The 20,499-nt window shown below is 45.1% G+C and overlaps 1 protein-coding gene across 4 annotated transcripts in view; it reads left to right on the top strand.

Moving 5' to 3' along the window:
* Window positions 1–653: 653 nt before the first annotated feature.
* RASGEF1C (RasGEF domain family member 1C) overlaps window positions 654–20,499 on the top strand; it is a 118,053-nt gene continuing 98,207 nt past the window's right edge. The window contains exon 1 of one of the 4 annotated variants that reach the window (XM_048861798.2): window positions 654–814. The gene's annotated coding sequence lies outside the window, so the exon portion shown is untranslated. Of the gene's footprint in view, window positions 815–1,197; window positions 1,329–20,499 lie in introns of those variants that run through there. The other 3 variants (XM_048861794.2, XM_075131266.1, XM_075131265.1) reach the window with 3 other exon arrangements.

Consider the following 20,499-nt stretch of genomic DNA (forward strand, 5'->3'; position numbering starts at 1 on the left):
CTCTGCCCAGTAGCCAAACTCCCATGTTGATTAGCTCAACGGCCAGCCCCCATTACCGAAGAGAGAGGGTATGATTCTATTAGGGACCAGCTGTCCTGCCTTAGCCTCTTACCCGGCTGTGCCCTCCCCTGGCACACTAGACTCAGAGGCTTCCTGCCTCTTTAATCTTCTGGACTGGAGTGGGTGCCCCGGCTGCCTGGGAATGCCAGGGGGGAGACTCCCTGCTCCCCAAAGACGCCGGCAGCTGCTTCCAGTTCCTACCCCCGCTCAAGGGCTCCCCCTCTCCCAGCCCTCTGGGACAGGCACCCTGTGCCCTCCAGGCAGGAGCTGACTGACAGCAACTAGGGCCAACGGGGTGCAATCAGAGCCGGAGCCTATGCGGCGCTTGCACCTGTCTCCTGCCCAGGGCCTAGTGCCCTCCCTGCCCCGGGCGGCGGGGCGGGGTCCCCCCGCTGCCCGGGGGCTGAGCAAGCGGCGCTCTGCGACCCCCTGGGAAGCCGGGTGGGGTGGGCGCGGCGGGGAGGGAGGGGGCGAAGCCGCTGCCCGGCGCGGCGGCCAGGCGGCGCTCTCCGCCCTCGCCGCTGCGCCCCAGGCTCTCTGGGCTGCTGGGAGGCGCCGCGCGGAGCCGGCAGCAGCCACTCGGCAGCGGGCGGAGGCGAGCGGGTCCCTCGGCGGCGGTGGAGGGGAGCTGCGCTGCGCTGCGGGGCGCTCGGCAGGGGGCTGGGGAGCGCGGCCAGCCGAGCTCCGGGGATTTAGCCAGCGCGGGACTCTCTCCGATGGGCTGGAGCCGGGGGAGGACGCGCGCGGAGCTCCGGTGAGTACAAGCGTTCGCCTCTCTGCCCTGGATGGTCCCGCTGCCTGGAGGCGCGGTGAGCATCCGCCGCTGCCGCTCTCCCTGACCCCGGCACCTCCAGCGCCCTCCCTTACACAGGGCTCGCTGGAGCCGGTCACTGGCTTTGGGGTTTTTTTGGCCCAAAAATATTTAAAAAAAAAAACACCCTCTGCAGACGTGGCAGGACAGAGCTGCCCTGGCCTCGGCTTTAAATGCACGTTGGCAGGGATGCAAAGCTGGCCTGTCTGTTTAAACAAAATGCACCCCCGTGCATCTGTGAACGTGACCAACATCTGTTGTGATGCACCTTGGCGTGTTCTCCGAGCCCTGGTTGGGAGCGGGGGGCATGTTTCTAAATGTGGGATTGCAGACCGGTCAGGAGGGGAGTAATGCAGACAGACTGGGCATTTACCCGCATGGGGAACCCTGAGATCTAGAGATGGTTGACGATGTGGACCGCTTTCAGTAGCGTTCTGGCGTTTCTCGTGTGGGGAAGGTAAACTTTGCGTTTAACGATGCAGTCCTCCATCGATTGATGATGCAACCCGAAGCCGATTAGCAAAGGGATGCGATGCATTGTCATTTGTTGTCGGAGAAATGGGGAGTTTGACGGGGGATTGGAGGGGAATGAAACTGCCCTCCGCGCTGAAGGGTTGTGAGAAATCCGGGGGAACAGCGTGGGACTGGAGGATCCCCAATGGTTAGGGGCTGATTGGATGTACTTAAATCAAAGTGGGGGGCAATCAGTGCCGGTAGCACTGAAGTTGTTGAATTAGGCTGGAGGGGTGTGCGTGTGTGTGTTTAGAAATGCGTTCTTCTTTTTGTGGATCCCAAACACCTCTTTCAAAGTGATGTGTGGATCCAGTTTGTAGGTGCTCGGGTTGCCTACTCACAAGGAAACACCTGGCATTTTACCCAAGTTTTTTATTTCTGTGGCTCTAACTCCAGTTCCAAAATCTTGACCGTGCGATATTCTTTTATTGAGAGACAGTTACCTCTTTGCACACACGTCCTTCAGTGAGGGTCTGGGAGAGCAGCCAGTAGTCTCGCTCTGATGCTTAGCTTTATTTCCATTAGGAATCCTGGGCTACCAGGTACTTAGCTTGAAACATTTGTTTCAGGCCCAACCCTGACATATAAAATCTCAATCGGAGAGTAATTTTCTTTAAACCAAATTTGATTTAAATTGACGCAGCTGTTGGAGAAAAACACTGGGAAAAATGTCCTTTCAGGGGCTGTTTTCTCTGTCTCAGGTTTTAAAGACAGCTCTGTTAATAGATTCACTGTTGTTTTTTTTTTTCAGGAGATTAATCTATAATGTGGTTGACTGGCTCCTGTTATTTAAAACAAACCCTCAAAATGGACAAGTTAGATTCTGAAAATCACCAGCTAGGCACTTGCAATTGTTTAGAACAGCTGTAATATGCACATTCCTATTAACAGCGAAGTGGTTTCAGTCCCTGGCTTTACCTTTACGGTTGAAGTGAGCTGTAGCTCACGAAAGCTCATGCTCAAATAAATTGGTTAGTCTCTAAGGTGCCACAAGTCCTCCTTTTCTTTTTGCAAATACAGACTAACACGGCTGTTACTCTGATACCTGTTATATATCTCTGTGGCTCTCAAAGATTCATTTACACTATGAACAAGTCCCTAGTACTAATTAGCACTCCACGGGAGCAGCTGCAATGGACCCTGCCTGTAATCAGGTGAATACTACGTGCTGGAGATTGAGACGATATAGCCAGTGATGTTGTGATGCATGGTGTGAAAGATCCACTCCGGCAGCCGGGCTTCAAAGAGACAGTAGCATAGTGTGAAGCTCAAGGCATGAGAGATGCTCAGGAACAATTTGTTCCTGGACTATATTTTCGGAACCCTTTTTAAGTCTTTGTTGGTTTAAGCCACTCCATGTTAATTTAATACGGGTTTTGTGGCGTAGCTATCTGTAATCGAGGGAAGATAATATTTACACTTACATTTTCTCTGCTCTCTCTCTCTCTGTGTGTGTGTGTTTAACTGAATTCTAAAATAGAAAAATGTACATTGGAGTGAAGAAAACTGCTATTTAAAATTTTCTTCACTGCAGTAGCTTCATGGGATACACGTTTTGGGCCAAATTCTGTTACACTGGTGGACAGCCAGAGTGACTCTGTAGTCACTGATTTAAATGGAATCGCTCTAGATTTACACTGGTGTAAGCAAGAGGAAAATTTGATCTATTATTTGATTATGTTAAATCATATAATCTTGCTCCATTCTACCCCAGCATAACACAAAAGGCCCAATCCTGCAATCCTTACTCAAACAAGTTTCAGAGTAACAGCCGTGTTAGTCTGTATTCGCAAAAAGAAAAGGAGTACTTGTGGCACCTTAGAGACTAACCAATTTATTTGAGCATGAGCTTTCGTGAGCTACAAGCTCGCTTCATCGGATGCATACCGTGGAAACTGCCAGTGGAAAAGGCAGTTTCCACGGTATGCATCCGATGAAGTGAGCTGTAGCTCACGAAAGCTCATGCTCAAATAAATTGGTTAGTCTCTAAGGTGCCACAAGTACTCCTTTTCTTTTTACTCAAACAAAACTCCCACTGATTAGAACCTGCCCTGCCAGGTTCTAACAGTGGGACAGTTCATGCTATCTAGATCCATGCACAAAGCTAGGGAAAGTTGCCTCTTTCTCTGGCCGCTGCAGCCCTGCCCATCCCAAATTACCCCCACCGCCTCGTCTCACCCCATTGCCCCTTACCCTTTATTTCCCCCAAGGCCACCACCTCACTTTACATGTGCATTTTCTCCAGGGTCCAGGCACCTAATTAGTGGAGCCATGACTGCAGGGCTCCACTAATTTGGTGGTGGGTGGCCTTTCATTCTCTCATATGCGGCCGCCCAGGTGCGCACTTTATAGGGAACTATCTGCAGATCACTTGAATGGAGCTTGCGGACCACTGGTGGTCCGCGGACCACAGTTTGAGAACCTCTGCACTAGAGTGTATTAGTTTTATACTGGAAAAATTCTCTGTCCTGGGACTGACAATTTCTTGGAAAGAAGATGGGGAAATTTAACATTCTACTTCGCTGCTGCATTAACCTGCCTTTCACATTTTGCAGTGGTTTTAAAAGATATAATTCCACCCCCACCCCCGTTTGTCAGTTTAGAACAGTTGGAGATCTTAACACTTCTCCATTGGAGCCTGCTGTCCTCCTAAAGCACAGAGTTTTAAATAGTCTTAATTTGATCAGCAAAGAGGAGGATCATATGCTTATTGAACCCTATATCACAGCTCCCCCAATTTAGCAGACGAAGAGCACTATGTGATGTTAAAACATAGCACATTTTACTGAAGAAGAGCCATTAGTCGATGGGAAACAGAAAACATTTTTATTGCCCCATCAAGCCAACTTTCTCTAATGATGTTCAGTTGAAAGGATTTAGAGTGGTATTTAATCAAATTTAGGGACAGTAATATTAAAAGTCCTTAGAAATAATTAGCAGGCTTCTTTAGAGTCTTGGGTAGTTTAGCTGGGTAAGAATGTGATTCATATTTTTCACATCACTGGCTGAGTGTGGTACTGTTGTGTGTAATCTGGATAATGTTTACAGATCTTTCAGCAACCAGGCTCTCTACTCTGGTCCTTGAATTGCCCAAGGCTTTGCTTTATATACTTCTTTAAAGCAGAGAGTTTTCAAAATTGTACCTGGAGGCCAGCTATTTGTGTATACTAAAGGACACGGGACACTAATCAACCAATCAGCAGGCTGGTTTGATGCAACAGGAAATACTGCTTCATGCAATGTGCCATTAGCGCATGGAACATATTGCCACAATATATCATCAAGGCCAAGAGTTTAGCAGGATTCAAAAGGGACTAGACGTTCACGTGGATCACAAGCATAACCTGAGTTAGAATAGTAAATATGAACATTAAACAAGAGTTTTGAAAGGGATATAAACCTCCTACTTCAGGGTTTAAGCCAGCATCTAACTACAGGGAGTTAAGAGAAGACTTTCCTGCAGTGGACAGGTTATTATTATTATTGTATTACTGTACACTTAGGAGCGCTACAATATCTCTGCTATACAAACACAGAACTAAATATGGTCCTTGCCCCAAAGAGCTTACAGTCTAAGTATAAGACAAGAGACAACAAATGGATACAGACAGATCAATGGGGGAGAGTACAAGGAAACTATAAGACCACACTGGCTGGCATGATAGGCTGTGGTTTCAGCATACCAGCAACCAAGCCAATGGCAAGGTTTTTGCAGACTTCACAGCAAAGGAGAGTTTTCAGGAGGATAATGTGTCCGTTTTATGGATGTTTAGGGGGAGCTCCTTCCAAGTTTATTATCCCATAACTGTCTACAACACCTCCTCTGAGGGATCTGGAACGTGACCGCTGTTGGTGCCGGGATCCTGGAATAGGTGACCTTTGTTAGTCTGATTCAGTGTGGCAATTCCTATGTTCCAAGAGGGTCTTTTAAAACTATCCCAGCTCCATCGTATCTAAGTCCTCCGTGGGTAAATTAAATTTGCATGGTGAGATCAGTGTGCTTTCTGCTCTGCTCCTGTCCTTGATGAATTATAGTTTTATTTAAAGATTGTTAGGCTGGTTATGGTGGAAATATTTTGTCTAAGATTGCTCCTGTGCATCCCTCATGCAAACGGGCTTCTTTAGGAATACAGAAATTGGCCAACTTGATGCTTCGCTGGGATGGTACGGTATTAGTTCATGTCCTGACATTGGTCTTCCTTTGTGTTTCAGAACAGAGGAACACTATTCTCTGCTTTCAGGGTTTGATCCTGCAAAGTACTGAGCACTCTGGCCTTGATCCAGCACAGCACTTAACCCTGTGATTAACTTCCTGCATGTAAGCAGTCGCACTAAAGTGCTTTGCTGCATCATGACCCAAGTGCTCAGCACCTTGGCAGTGTCGAGTCTGCTTTCCCTAAATGTTGGGAACTGACCTCCTTCTACGTTCAGTGGAAAGAGTAATTAATATGAATATTTCAAATAATGTCCATATGGACCAGAAATCTCTCCTGATTACTACTTAGTGCTTTTCATCTTCAAAGTGCTTAACGAACACTAATTAGCCCCCTAATGAGAGGCGTGGACATTGTTATCCCCAAACCTGTGCTACGAGTACTACACCACAACTGCCCTGAAATCAGGAGTGACAGCGAGTTCAAATGGCAAATTCCTTGATATTTCTGAAATGCTCTCAAAGGGCCTGACGCATCAGCCATTGGAATCAATGAAAAGGCTCCCATTGACTTCAGTGTCCATTGGATCAGGCCCAAAACCAAAATACTCTCTGCCTGCAATGGTAATCAACAAGCATGTTAAAATACTATCAAATTATAAACCTTTATCCATGCTGAATCTTGCTCAGGTGGAGTAGGCAAGGAGTGGTGGTGATCTCTGATTCAGGGCTCCCTGGTCCTGGGACACCTTAGAGAGGGAAGTGTTTTGCTTTTGTTTTCTGCTGCAGGTGTAAGGTTCCTAAGGTCAGCAGAAGATCAGGCATAGCAGAGCTCATCTTAGCCAAGTCCCTGATATGTCCCTTTATCCCCCTTTACCCGGGGAGGGGGAGATATCTGGCACTAGCATAAATTTCCTCTGTACAAGAGAAATTCTCAGCTGGAATCTCAGGCTAGTGTAAAGCCACTTTATACTGCTTGCAAAGCAGACTGGAGAATCTGGGCTAGTGTGTATATATACATATAAATATATATAATAGGCATGTGTGTGCGCATGCATGTGTGTGTGTTAAAGGTTGGTAAGCAAACCATAGTTGTTTCCAGTTCTGACATTTAACTAAAGTAATTTATGGCTCTGAGCTGCCTCTCTGCATGGTTTTCCTTTGCTTTATTTCAGCGCATTCCAGGAATATATACAAAGAGAATGGCTGAACTTTAAACACAGAAGAATTTGCTTTGCATTGCTCACACTTTGTAATGCTCATACCTGACATTTAGAAAGAGTGTACAGCAGGCATGGGGTCTGCCTCCATCATCGATGGATTGTACCCACTTTGTCAATAAGGTTCACAATCCTTAGATACTTAAGAATCTTCAACTGCTGGAATCCCAGGAAGCTGTGATGCCCAGAAGTGCCTTTCTCCTTTTGTGTTTGATACAAAGATTTTTGTCTAGAGCTGGTCGAAGATTTTAGACCAAACAATTTTCTGCTGAAAATATTGATTTGATTATGTCAACAAATTTTGTGGGAGTGTACTGATTTCACTGACATTTTTATGGGATGCTAGTGAAACATTTCATCTGACTTTATTATTGTAACATAAAAGTAACATTATACAATATACTTATATTTATAATGTTGTAAATTATATCACATAAAAGTTGAAACAAAGGCAACAGGAAACATTTAGACCTTTCTGAAATGAAATATTTAGGAATATTTAGTTTCATAAAAAATTCCAAAATTTCTACTTTTCCATCCCAGTTTGGTATAAAACCACATTTTGAAATCTCAGAATTTTCCACAGGATGGAATTGTGTTTTTCACCCAGTTCTAATTATGCCCATACTAGGGTTATGAACGTCCAGCTTGACTTGCTCAGTGCACTCTGATGTTCACTGGTATTATGAATAGTGTGGCCACGTCTCTACCTTTTTAGAGCATTTTCCCATCTAAATTAACCCTCCAGTAATATGAATGACCCAATGGGCTTTCAGTGGTGCCTGTTAGGTCATAAACTCCATCAGTTAATAGCACTTCTAGTTGTCAGGCTCTTTACTGCAATTCTGCACCTGGCATTTATGAATAGACACATTAGCAATTAATATTCATCTTATTTTTCATCTGTTGCTTCAGGGGAAAAAAGTCCTTTAATCTTTTATCTCCTGTTAGAAGTACATGCCAGGTTATCTGGCTGAAGAGAGACTTTCCTTCTACCTCTGTCATAGCTTAAAAGCTTCACCATAGTTTCCCCAGCTGATTTTGTCCTTTCCCATTTGGCAAACATTGATCGTGTTTCTCCTTATTTAAAGCACATTAAATGTAACTGTTTCTTTCTGTTTATAATCTTTGTTCTGCCCCAGCAACTCAAGGATGTCAGCTGTGAGAACAGTATTTATCAGCTAACTGGTGCTGTACAGTATGTTCCAGGAGGAACTCTAAACGCTGAATTGACTTACCATGGTCCTGATCCGAGACAGGATCTCTGTTCAGGGATGTGTTTAAAGTCCTACTGAATTCAATGGAACTTAAGATGATGTTTGCAGTTAGGCATGTGACCTCAAATCTGGCCCATGGTTCCCCAGGTAGTGCTTAGGCCACAGTGACCATCCTGCAGCTCACCTGAGCAACTGGAGAAGGGAACCAGTGATTTGCTAGCTCGCAAATGGCTCTTCCCCTGAAGCTCCTGATTGGGGGAAAATATCCAGCACCCCTGATTGGCTGGGGAGCTCTATATAAGCTAGGAAGAGGCACAGGAAAGAAGTTATCTGAGCAAGGAGAGGAATCCCTGCCTGCCAGCCACTATGGACCTTTCCTGCTTCCCTGATTCCTGAGCCCTGCATTCCTGCTTGCTTGTGGTTCCTGTCCTTCTTATCCCAGACCCCCAGCTGTTCCTGCTTTCTGCCTCACTCCAGGTCATAGGTGCTGCATCTGCAGTCATATAAACCGCATACAGCATGTGTGGTATGGACAGCATGTTCCATGCTAAACATTTATAGCAATTTATCTTATATGAATCAAATCAGGTTTAAGAGAAATCCACATATACAGGAAGATACAAAGTTCTGCAGTGTTGTAAACTGAAGGTCTGATGCTTCTTTATGTCGAGATACCCCAATACAGGTTATCGGAATGATGAGTATGCACATATGGAGTTTCCCTCTAAGTCTTCTATTGGATGGGGGATCCACCAGAGGCAAATGGCATCTGCTCAGTGGACTGTTGACTGCTCCCTTCCTTTCTTTGTTCCCCACTATCGCTGGACAGCATGCTTGCATCCTACAGGGGTCGTGCTGCTGGGACTCTGCTATCCCATAGCTGCCCCTGGAACCACTCTTAAGAAAGTTTCACGCAATAAGGGGAAATAAGTACAAGTTACTATGCTCCATGGATTTGAGAGAAGTGAGGAAGAATCTGCAGACACCTCCTGGCCATCTCTACTCTGTCCCTCCCAATCTGTGGACAAGGAACCCGGTAGAATCTTCTTATCCATGTGTACAGATGGAAGAAGGGGGCTGAAGTTTCAGTCATATGGATCATTTATAGTTGGAATATTAGATTCATATTATATTAAATAATGTATCAAAGCTACACAGACAGCTGCAAATACTGAATCCCCTGGTTAATGAAGATCAGGCACATGTGAAGATTGTAATGCATCTGTTGGAAAAACTATTCTGTGACCAGATGACTGAGTGATTTAAAGCCCTGATTCAGCAAAACACTTAAGCACCTGCTTAACGTTAAGCATTTGTTCCGGTCCCACCCTCCCTCCCCCGTTCATCAAAATTAAATGTGCATAAATCACATTAACTTTAATATCCTAAATACATTCTTTATAATATTGGATACAATGTAGGTTCCTTACTTTTCATCTCTAGAATAAGTAACTGGTTATAAGATATGATTACATAATATATGTATACAATTAGGAAGTCATAGTCTTCTGCTTTTAATCTTATTATTTATCAATACTGCATAGTAAATCAGTAACGCATGTAATCATCCACACTGTTTAGTTTGTACACTGCAGTACAACTGTGTGTATTACTAAATAGTTTGTATTTGTTTTTAATAGTAAAGCCCCATTTAATAATATTAAGTACCTTTCAAAAGTGGATTGATCACATGGAAAGCACACATCCAAGAGTGATCCTTGCTAATGAAAATAGCTTGGATTCTTTTCACATGGAAGGCGTTGTATGATGCTGCTATTGTTAGGTAATTTAAAGGTCATTGATTGCAAATTAATATGCTTTGGAGAGTTTACCACACTGTCATGTAAACCAACATGAATATTCAGGAGTATAGAATCTATTGTAAAAAATATACAGGTTTCAAAGGGGCAGTTTTGATGAAATGTCACTGATTGCATCAGTCAGAGGGAACTCTCTCTTGGGATATATATGTGGGAACTCTCTCTTGGGAGCTAATAGTTTTGTGTATTATCGCAAGGTACATTCTGTAAATGGAACTGCAAATGACAGCAGTGATATGAGAAAATGTAGTCATAAAATCCAACTCTAAACATAAAATACAAATCCAGCAGCCATTAGGGGAGTGTGCACATTTAACTAACAGTCTAACCCAGGCTATTCTTATAAAATAGAAATAAAGTATAAACTAGGTGAGATGTACAATAGACCTAACTTTCCCCTCTCATCCATTTTGCACTGAGGGAGCTCCATTGACTTCAGGAGAGTTATTCCTGAATTACACCAGTGTGAACGAGAGGCGAATCAAGCCCTGTATATTATATTTGAATTCTAAAACACAAGCATCTTGGAAACTTTCTGTTAGAGCCCTAGATCTGGTGTTTTTGTACTAGGAAAAAATACCGTTGGTAGAGTAAACAGTTTGGCTTTTCTAATTTTCATGGCCAGATGGGAAGATTTACTCCTAAGCACCTACAACGTCATCCATCTCTCGAGTCTTTCCATTGTCATTAATGGGATCAAGCCATTAAAAGTGAACTTCAGCAGAGATACTGAGGCAAGCACTATCCTTATCAGCCCTTTGGAGTCAATAAGTCAGTCAATGTCAACACAACAGATCTAGCAGGAGCTGGAGTAAGAGTTTAAATGTCATAGTGAGGAAGAGCATGTCATCAGGAGTGTTTCTCTTGCAAAGCGTGAGTTAAATTGATATAAATCCAGAGTCAGTCCAGCGATTTATTTATCCATTGGAGTTACTCTGGATTTATACTGGTGTAACTGAGATTAGAATCTGGCCTTTTGAGCTTTGGTAAATGAAAGTAGGAATGTTTCTCCCACAAAGCGGAAATACCCCTTTGAATGTTTGTATTTTAAAAGAGAAAGTTCTGCTGGCATTGCTGGCCAAGTTTCAAAGGTATTTTTTAAATTGTACCTACTTTCTAATAGTTGCTGTTAATAAGATACCTGTGTTCGTTTTTATAGGCTTAATTGTGCACATGGGTTGCTCTACAATTTGGTTCATTACATTTTGCATATGTCACATCTCCCACACAAGTGTACAAATACAATTAAAAACCATGGGTGTATGTTGAAGGAAAAACAACCCAACCTATACAGCCACATTCATAGGCATTTAAGGAGGTAAAATGAGAAATCCAAGGTTCTGTCAGTAGAAAAACTTTGATTTTGATGTTTTCACAGGGTCAATTTAAAAAAATCCACCTGGCAAGTGACTTTTATGAGCACATGGAGCGAGGAATGCGTAAAGGGTTTTAAATGGTTGGGATTGAGGAAATGCATGACAACTGCACCCTGTAAAATGATATGCATGCTAAGGAGCAAATGTTATTCTTGAGATGACAAACGCATCTGTGTAGGTACAACTGCGCTATGCTAACTATTTTTGATAGTGAAAGTCCCATTGAGCATCTTGATGTCAGTGGTAATAGAAATATATTTGCACTTTACGGCCACAAAGGGATGAAATTAAGTAAAGGGAAACGCAGATGGCATAGCAGGAAAAACTGTCTAAAGGTGAGACCCGTTTAGCCTCCCAAGGGAAAGGTGGGCGGGAGCCCCACCACATGGGTCATTCAGCATGCTCTGGGTGAAGCCCCCAACATTCTAATGCACTGACTGAGGGGAGTCGACTAGGACTGTCCCCTTCACGAGTCCTCCAGATAGTGCAGGAGGTGTGAAAACTGTCACTGCACCGGCCTGTTTGTGTCAGTGGGAAAACGAGCACTTTGTCAGAGCACCGGGCCAAATTCAGGGCCAGTGGCATTCCAAGGGGGATGGGTTTGAACAATTGGCTTTTACACATCACAGAACCACAGATGGTTTATTCCCTCTCCAGGAGTATGAAGTAAACTGTGCCAGGCCAGGGTATACGTCATCCTGTGGTTTGTGGTTTAATGTCCTCTGTGTGACCATGGCTACGGGGGTGATGCGCTATTTTCCAAACAAGTTCTTAAAACAGCCAACAGCAGTCCTGTTATCCTGTCAGAGATGGGAAGATGGGCTTGCTGTAAATCCGTACAGAGAGATTCATGCCTGGGTTTGTCGCATAGATTTATTTAATCTTAATGCGATCGCCTGTTTATAACTCCTCCTGGGCTGCTGAACCTCCCAGTTCCACACGTCTGCAGGTTGAGCATTCTTCCCCTTGTTAGCTTGAAATGCGGTCTAGTGTCATCAGGTCTGGGAATAATTACAGGGTCTGTACTGGAGATAGGGATGGACCTTTGATGCTGCAGGATTTAGGATTGCTAAACTAGGCCAAGGAAGTCTTTCCATTCTCTGAGGGTCTGTCTTCACTGCAGGGTTAACTCAGGCTCTTATTCAGATATGGCCCCTTGCCCAGCTACTGTCCGTACACACAAACCTCTGACCCATGCTTTAAACCTGGGTTAGCTGGCCTGGCTAGAGATAGAGGCTAGAACCTGGCTCCACTTTCGCTCAGGCTGGCAACCAGACCACTTTGCAGTGTGGATGCAGAGGAATTAACTCAGGTGCTGATAGTCCTTCAATGCCTTCCCCAAACTTCACCAGGGCCATATTTTCTTGCTCTCTGCCTACTCCCTTCTGCTCCAGATGTCACCTCCCAGTTTATGCACACCTGTTCAGCATTTAAACCCCCACGTTTGCCTGCTGCCTTTCTGCTGCACGTAAACAGAGATGGGAAAATTATCCTCCCAGAGTGCTGCCAGCCGGCCAGAAACTGACGCCAAGGTTCGGGTGGACCTCTGGTGTGAGGTCAGTAAGAGCCCAAATTAGGGGAGATATATTTGAAATCTGTAGTTCTCAGTTAGCTGGCAGACACGACCTTGGTGCAGGAGAAAATCAAAGCCCTCCAGACAACATACCAGACGACCAAAGGTCACAGCTCCCTGCCTTGGACAATATGCTGCGAACTGATGAATAGAACGGTGCCACTCAGTGCAGCACTAAGAGCCATGGAATGTGCCCCAGAAGTCCTAGCCCCCATCCCCCATTCCATGGATGAGTGCGGCATCAGTGTGGACACAACTACTCAGTCTGGCTCAGGTGTGGATTTGCAGTGTGGATGCTCACACCTGGACTAGGCTAGCCCAGGTACCCAGCCCCGGGTTAACTTTTCAGTGAAGACATTGTGCTGTCTTGGTGTAGACTGCTCACAGGAATAGAGATCCACATAGGATAGGGTAAACTAAACAGGCTTTCATTCAAATACAAACACTACTGTCAGCAGCTCAGCACATACACATTCACAGAGAACTCATGTACCAGTGTCCCTTCTTGTGCCTCTTTTAAAGAGACTGTGCACTAGTTATCCAACTGTGCATGAATACAATACAGACATGCTGACACCCATGAAACCTATGCATTGTATTGACTTGACCAGGAACTTTAATCACAGAAAAATCAATACAACACTTTTACAAGTGACATTTAGTTTTTTAACAATACGGTGTTTCGTACTAGACTTTGAGTCGCTGTAAGTGGGTTCTTCGGTGCTATACTGAAGATAAAAAGACATGTTAATATAGTAGAAGAGCCCTACATTAAATATTAGCAATGAACGATAGAACCTTTTGGAAGTTATTTATATCCTGAGCCAGAAAGCAAGAGCTGTTCCACCATAACAGCCAGGGGCTCAATCTGGTGGATATTACCCATCTTCTTTCTCCTTTATTAGACTATTTTATTCTTGTCTGTGTGTATTTTGAGGGGGGCGAGAAACTGTTTAATTTTTTCAAAGATATCAACTAGCTCAATGTTATTTAGAAACACATACACTGTCTTAACCAGAACTATTATACAGAAAAGGTAAAACATGTGTGATTGTCAGTAGAGGCTATTTAAGGACACACTACATCTGCAACGGGGTAAAGAAAAGGCTGAATTGTGCGTTTCACCTTGACTCAGCAAGCTCAGGATGTTACTATTGATAATGGACCAGCATAAAAAGAGTGTGACTAGATCAAAGGAATATTGAAAACGTTGAGGTTCCAGTATTTTATGACCTGCTGGGGCTAGAAAAACTGAAATACTTCAGTAGAATTTCTGGGAATCCAATGTTGGTTTCTTGCCCTTCCAGGTCATGAGATTTTGTGCTTTTAGTATCCCGTTACACTGATTGTCGGCTTGCTCTTTCCCACTTGAATTTGAACATGAGTGTTGGCCATTTTGAATTAATCATCTAGTAATTAATACTATGTACCATTAGTGTCTAATTGTAGTGGTTCATAACAAAACTGATGCAGAAAAAATGGTAATCAGAAAGGTGTGACTCTAAGGTCTGAAATCTCACTACCTTGGAGGGCTGCCGCTAGAGGCTCTTTGCCATCTGAGTATAGATGTTTTCAGGGCTGCTAAACTTTTTCAAACATTAGGCCTGCACCAGTAAGCAGAAAAAATTGCTTTCTGATTTAGAAGTGCCTGACTTATTGCAATTTCTTGCAAAAGTATTGCAAGCAATTACCTTTTGAGTCATCAGAACTACAGAAAAGTTGAATTACAATACTCAGACTCTCTCTCTAATCAACGTGTGTGTGTGTGATATGTACCATTCAGAAAATTAAATGTTGTATCAAAGAACTGGTTTAGAAACATCAATTTAAAAGGGGAATAGGCAGAAATTAATTACGAAAGAAACAAATCTCACCTTTTTTCCTTGGAAAGATCAGAGAAGTCTGTGCTCACAAGTTACGTTTGCCAGTTCTCTGACCACTCATCAGTATTCCTTTTCTGAAAAGCAAAAACAGAGACTGTCAGTGTAAGACATCGTTTCAGTGTAGAGATTGTTTACTGCTTATAAAAATAAAATAATGAAAAGCTGTAAATATGCCCCATGCTCCCGTATTGCATGTTGCTGTGGGGAAATATTTCAACATTTGTTGTTCAGACTGCCTCACATTTTATGACCCCACCTGAAAAATGTGGCACTTTCATAGGAATTATATAAAAACAGCAACAATACCCCATGTGATCAGGCAAACGCTAGAGACAAATAAACATTCCCAAGGGTTTGTTGGTACTGGAGTAGAAGCTTCACGTCCATGTTTTGGTTTTCAATGCTTATTATACCTCTGTTAGGACTGACTGCTTAGACTGACCCTATGGATAGCTATGTAGATAGACCAGCTGTTTCTTCCCCCATGGCACTGGGAGCAGGTGTTTGTGCTAATGAATTCTCAGGGCTTTGCCCTTGAGGGAAAGAATCCTTTCTCTAACCCCCTTCTCCTATGCATCGCTTGGCTACTCAGGTTGTTTGAATAGTACCAGGATTTGATCCTGAGTGCAGAAAGGTGAGCTCAGCCTTCAGGAACAGACACAGGAACTCCCAATAGAGACTCTGCGGGGCCAAAGCCATCCACTACACACTGTCTGCCAGAAGCAGAATCAAGTTTAACCCCCTACACGTGTGAATCTAGTTACTAGTGATGGCTGGGGATGTCAGAGGTTATTTTTGTTGCGGCTAATGAGGGTGGACCTAAGGTGCTTTTGGTAGCTGGGAAAGGGAGAAAAGGGTGTCCATGCCATCCTCTCCCCCAGACATGCAAGGCTGTTTTGGTTCAAAATAAAAAGGGGAGCATGTGACATTAAAGAGCACTGCAGTAAACAGCGTCGACCCATCTCCTTTCCCTTTCACATTTCCAGCCAGTCCCAAACCCTTCACTGTATTTTCTCCTTAAATCTGTGTCCAGCAATTCTGCTGCCCGTAGCAAAATCAACCACATTAACCTCAGCAGCTGGCAACAAAAGAGTTACGTGCCCGGGGGAACACCAGAGGGTTGCCCGGGAGGATTTTGAGTAAGTCTCGTTATTACAGTACAAAAAGAAAAGGAGGACTTGTGGCACAAGTCCTCCTGTTCTTTTTGCAGAATCAGACTAACAAGGCTGCTGCTCTGAAAGCTGTTATGGTACATTCTCACCAGTCTGAGCCCTGCTCATCCAAATGCTGTCCTTTCACTTCGCTCTTTTTTGAAGAGGACACGCCGTAGAGTTAGTTTGTGGAGGGATTGCTTTCCGTAAATTTGGGAGATGAAACCCCTTTTTTCCTGGAAATGGCCTGGAAACCCCAAAGTTAGACTTTCATTTCCCAAAAGCTGTTTCCGTTTCCCAGCTTTGAAACTAGGGCATGAAAATCCCTCCTCTTCAGGACTAACCCTGAAGTCTCCAAATGCAGTGCTCATACACAGCAGGTGGTGAAACTGACAAAGCCCATGCAGCACAGCGGTCACTGCTGTTAATGGATATTGAACTCCTCCTGTCTGATGGCAAGTTATATCCTGCTCTGCAAATGAGCAGCTTTGTGGCTGGCAGAGCTGCAGATGACAGGACAGCTTGCTAATGCATTAATTCACATTCACACGCACAGTATTCTCAGAACTGCTCTCTGCTTGTCATTCAACAGATAGCATCACTCTGTGTGATTATTTTTTCCCCCCAAACATCTTCTGCTGAGTTCTGATTTTAAAAAACACCTTAGTCTTTTGTCACTGCCAGCAGCTTTGCTCTGACCGGCCACATTGTATTTCTTACATGACAACAGCCTGCTATGAAATGAATTGATGTAATGAATTAATGCATGGTTCAGTCTTTAGAGTCGGCTTTATTTATTGCATGGATTCCAAAGGATATGCATGTCCCAGCTATGTCCAGACTTCTGCATGAAATGGTAGTTCTAATGCAGAGATGATCAGCCTCTGATTTATTTATATTGATATAGATTAAAACTGCGTCAGCTAGGGTATAAAATAAACACACCCCATCTCATTTCCATGAGGAATAGTAACTCTGAATTTTACATTTCTTGTCTCCCACAAACCACTATAAAACGCCCTGTGTGTGTCTTTAAAGTGTCCATTCACCATGGTGTTTAAATAGAAAGGATGCACTATTTTTTTCTATTCAGTCGGAGAAATGTGTTTTTGTTTAAATGGTGTATTGTGAAACGTGCATTTCATACTATTTTAACTATATTCAGGAAAAAAAGTCTTAATTTCTGAATAGATAGTAGAAACACTCATTTCTCCCACTGCACAAAACAAAAAGAATGTCTTTCCAGACATCTCCATCAGAGGTGGTAGGAGATTTCCATTTTAAAAACAACTAGGATAAAAAAAAAGTTAGCTTTTACAAAAAGTACCTGGGTTGGGGGGATAAGAAATATTGGAAAAGATTGTTTTGGTCCTTGTTATCTTTCCTCTACCTGTTCTCAATTGTGACAGATTGATTTCCAAACTACTGTGGGAGTGCAGGTAGCTTTCTACAATCATCATCAAGGCAAATCCCAAAGGGACGTTGCCTCTTTGCAGATCAGGCACCACCTGGATTGATATCTGGCAAGGTCCTGCTGGTGGTCTGGCTGGATATACAGTTTATGGCCATCGCTGGCAGTCTCATCGTGCCACCAAAGCTTTTGGTGCACATGGGAATGCAGGCCATGTCATGGCATTCCTTGGTACACACACTTTGGAATTCATTGGTCTCTCATCCTAATAAAGTATCTGTTGCCAGAGAGCTGCCGAAGCTGAACCAGTGCTGATGGGAGTGGTTGCTAGATTTGGCTTTGAATGTCCTCATTTCTGATCTTGTCCTGCCACTTGGTGTAAGAGCAGAAGATGAAGACAATAAGAAATGAAAACGTCAGTCTGACATTCTCCAGCCTTCCTCAATGCCTACCTTTTACTTCCATACAGCAGAGTTGGTATAACTGTGGTTCTGTAGCTTCACAGCAAGCTTGATGTCACAATGAAGGGCCTGAACGAGAACCCACGTCTTTCAGCATGTTCCAATGCTGTCTAGGAGGCTACCCAAATATTTGGCAGTTGACACCTTCTTGATATCCTGTCCAGAAACAGGAATACCGAGCTGGCTGTATCCTCAAGTTGGAGGCTGCTTAATGACGATGGCCAGGGATTTAGTTTTATTCTGATTTATAGCCAGACCAGTGCTGCTGCTTCCCTGACCAGATCAGCCATCAGCTGTAGCGATTCACCACTAGTGGATCCAGGAAGACAGTGTTGTTGGCATATTCGAGATCTCAGAGTAGAATTGTGTTCAGCTCAACAGCAGCAACAGCTGCCTCATGATACTTATCCATCAACCAGTCAGTGCCAATGATGGTAGACAACGGTGGTGACAGAACACAGCCTTGCCAAACTCCTATGGAGGCAGCTTTCTACAAAACAGGTTTTAAATGAACCTATGTGAAATGCCAGGGGCTTGATTCTCTACTTCATTACACCAGTTTTGCTGATGTAAAACAGGAGGATCAGACCGTAGGTGGACATCCAACCATCTTCTGCCTGTGACAGATGCACTTGCCAGCAGCCATTTAAACAAGATGCCCAGTTCTGTATATCTCTGCAGTCTGCACCACAAAGCAGTTGTCTGAGGCCTTGTCTCGACTACAAAATTAAGTCGACCTTAGTTAGGCCGATGTACAGTCACTGCAGTAATTACTGTGGTTTTTGATGTCCACACTGCGCTCCTTCTGCTGGTGGTGCGCCTCCTCACCAGATGGGCTTGCACCGACTTAAGTGGGGCAGTTGGGGGCGGGAGGGGACGGGGACTGTGCAAGCTGTGAGCCTTGTGCAGGGCTGACGGCCAACAGGCCATGTAAGTAACCCTGTATCTACACAGACACTGCGTCACCCTAACTACATTCACCAAAGCACTATGCCTCTTGTGGAAGTGGAGTTATTAGGTCGGTGTAGTAGGCGACTTATATCGGCGGGAGCAATATTGTAGTGAAGATGCTTACAGAGTAAGCTCTGTAGAGTAGACCAGAACAGAGTGAGTGAAGCAGGGCTTGGGATTGAAAATTAGTGTTCCCCCCTGTTGTTTGTATCTGTAGAGTGGAATTTTATAGGAATTCTAGGGCAGGGTTCAGCAACCTATGGCACGCGTGCCAAAGGCGGCTCGCGAGCTGATTTACAGTGGCCCTGGGGTCCTGGCCGACGGCCCTGCTCAGCCCCGCTGCCAGAGGGGGTTCCGTCTGCCGGCCCCTGTAAATGTAAAATGTATTACTGGCACACACAACCTTAAATTACAGCGAATAAATGAAGACTTGGCACACCACGTCTGCAAGGTTGCCAACCCCTGATCTAGGGCATTGTTTGCCACGGCAATTCCAATTATGAGAAAATATTTTTGGTTTTGTTTCTGAACCGTCTTATTATTCTGTTGACATGTACAAAAGCTAGGGTTGCCAGGTGTCCAGCTTTCAACCTGGATCGCCCGGTCGAAAAGGGACCCTAGCGGCTCTGGTCAGCACCACTAACCGGGCCTTTAAAAGTCCGGTCGGCGATGCTGCAGGCCTAAGTCCCTACCTGTCCTGGCATTGTGCTGTGCCCCGGAAGCAGCCAGCAGGTTCGGCTGCTAGGCAGAGGGGCCACAGGGCTCTGCATGCTGCCCCCGCCCCAAGAACCAATGGCCAATGGGAGCTGGCGGGGCGGTGCCTGTAGGCAAGAGCAGCGTGCGGAGCTTCCTACACCCCCTCCTCCCCACCTAGAAGCTGGACCTGCTGGCTGCTTCCAGGGTGCAGCGCGGAGCCAGGAGAGGCAGGGAGCCTGCCTTAGCCCCGCTGCGCTGCTGACCGGGAGCCACCTGAGGTAAGTCTGGGCCTCAAACTCCTGCCCCAGCCCTGAGCCCCCCCAAACCCAGAGCCCCCTCCTGCATTCCAAATCCCTCACCTCTGGCCCCACCCCAGAGCCTGCACCCCCACCCCAGAGCCTGTATCGCCTCCTGCACCCCAACCTCCTGCCTCAACCCACAGCCCCCTTCTGCACTCCGAATCTCTCAGCCCCACCCCCTAGCCTGGAGCCCCCTCCTGCACCCCAAACCCTCATCCCCAGCCCCACCCCGGAGTCCCCCCCATCACACACCCCAACCCCCTGCTTCAGCCCAGTGAAAGTGACTGACGGAGTGGGAGAGCAAGTCACCAAGGGAAGGAGAATGTAGTGAGTGGGGGGTGCGGGCTCAGGGAAGGGGCAGGACTAGGGTGTTTGGTTTTGTGCAATTAGAAAGTTGGCAAGCCTAACAAAAGCTGCATAACATCATAATGGCCCTGTCAAATAAGCCAATGAGAGATACAGTTGTTCTCTCATTGTGCCTAAGGAACCCATCTACATTATTATTGTTATTTATTTAGCCATGTTTAAACACAGTTGTGAACAACTTCTGCCAAGTTTTTCTTGCTTGTATAGATAAAAACAACTCGCTTAAAGTTGTCCCAGTTAACATTGTTTCATTATTAGATTGCTGATCTATTATAGAACATACTCGTTTAAAGTTGCGCAATGTTCCGTTATGAGGTTGTTTGGCTCACCTCGCTCCGCCCACCCGGCGCTCCTGCTGGGGAGCAGGCAAGTCCCCAACCCCACTCCCCAGCTGGAGTGCCAGGCAGGTGGAAAGCGGCAAGCCCCCATACCCCAATCCAGCACCCACTCCTTGGCGAGAGCACCGGGCGGGCAGAGCGGGGCAAGCCCCCGAGCCCTGACCCCGCTACGCCCCTGCCTAAATCAAGCTTCACAATCA

Source organism: Caretta caretta, chromosome 8, assembly GCF_965140235.1.
Source record: "Caretta caretta isolate rCarCar2 chromosome 8, rCarCar1.hap1, whole genome shotgun sequence".
Classification (NCBI taxonomy): domain Eukaryota; kingdom Metazoa; phylum Chordata; order Testudines; family Cheloniidae; genus Caretta; species Caretta caretta.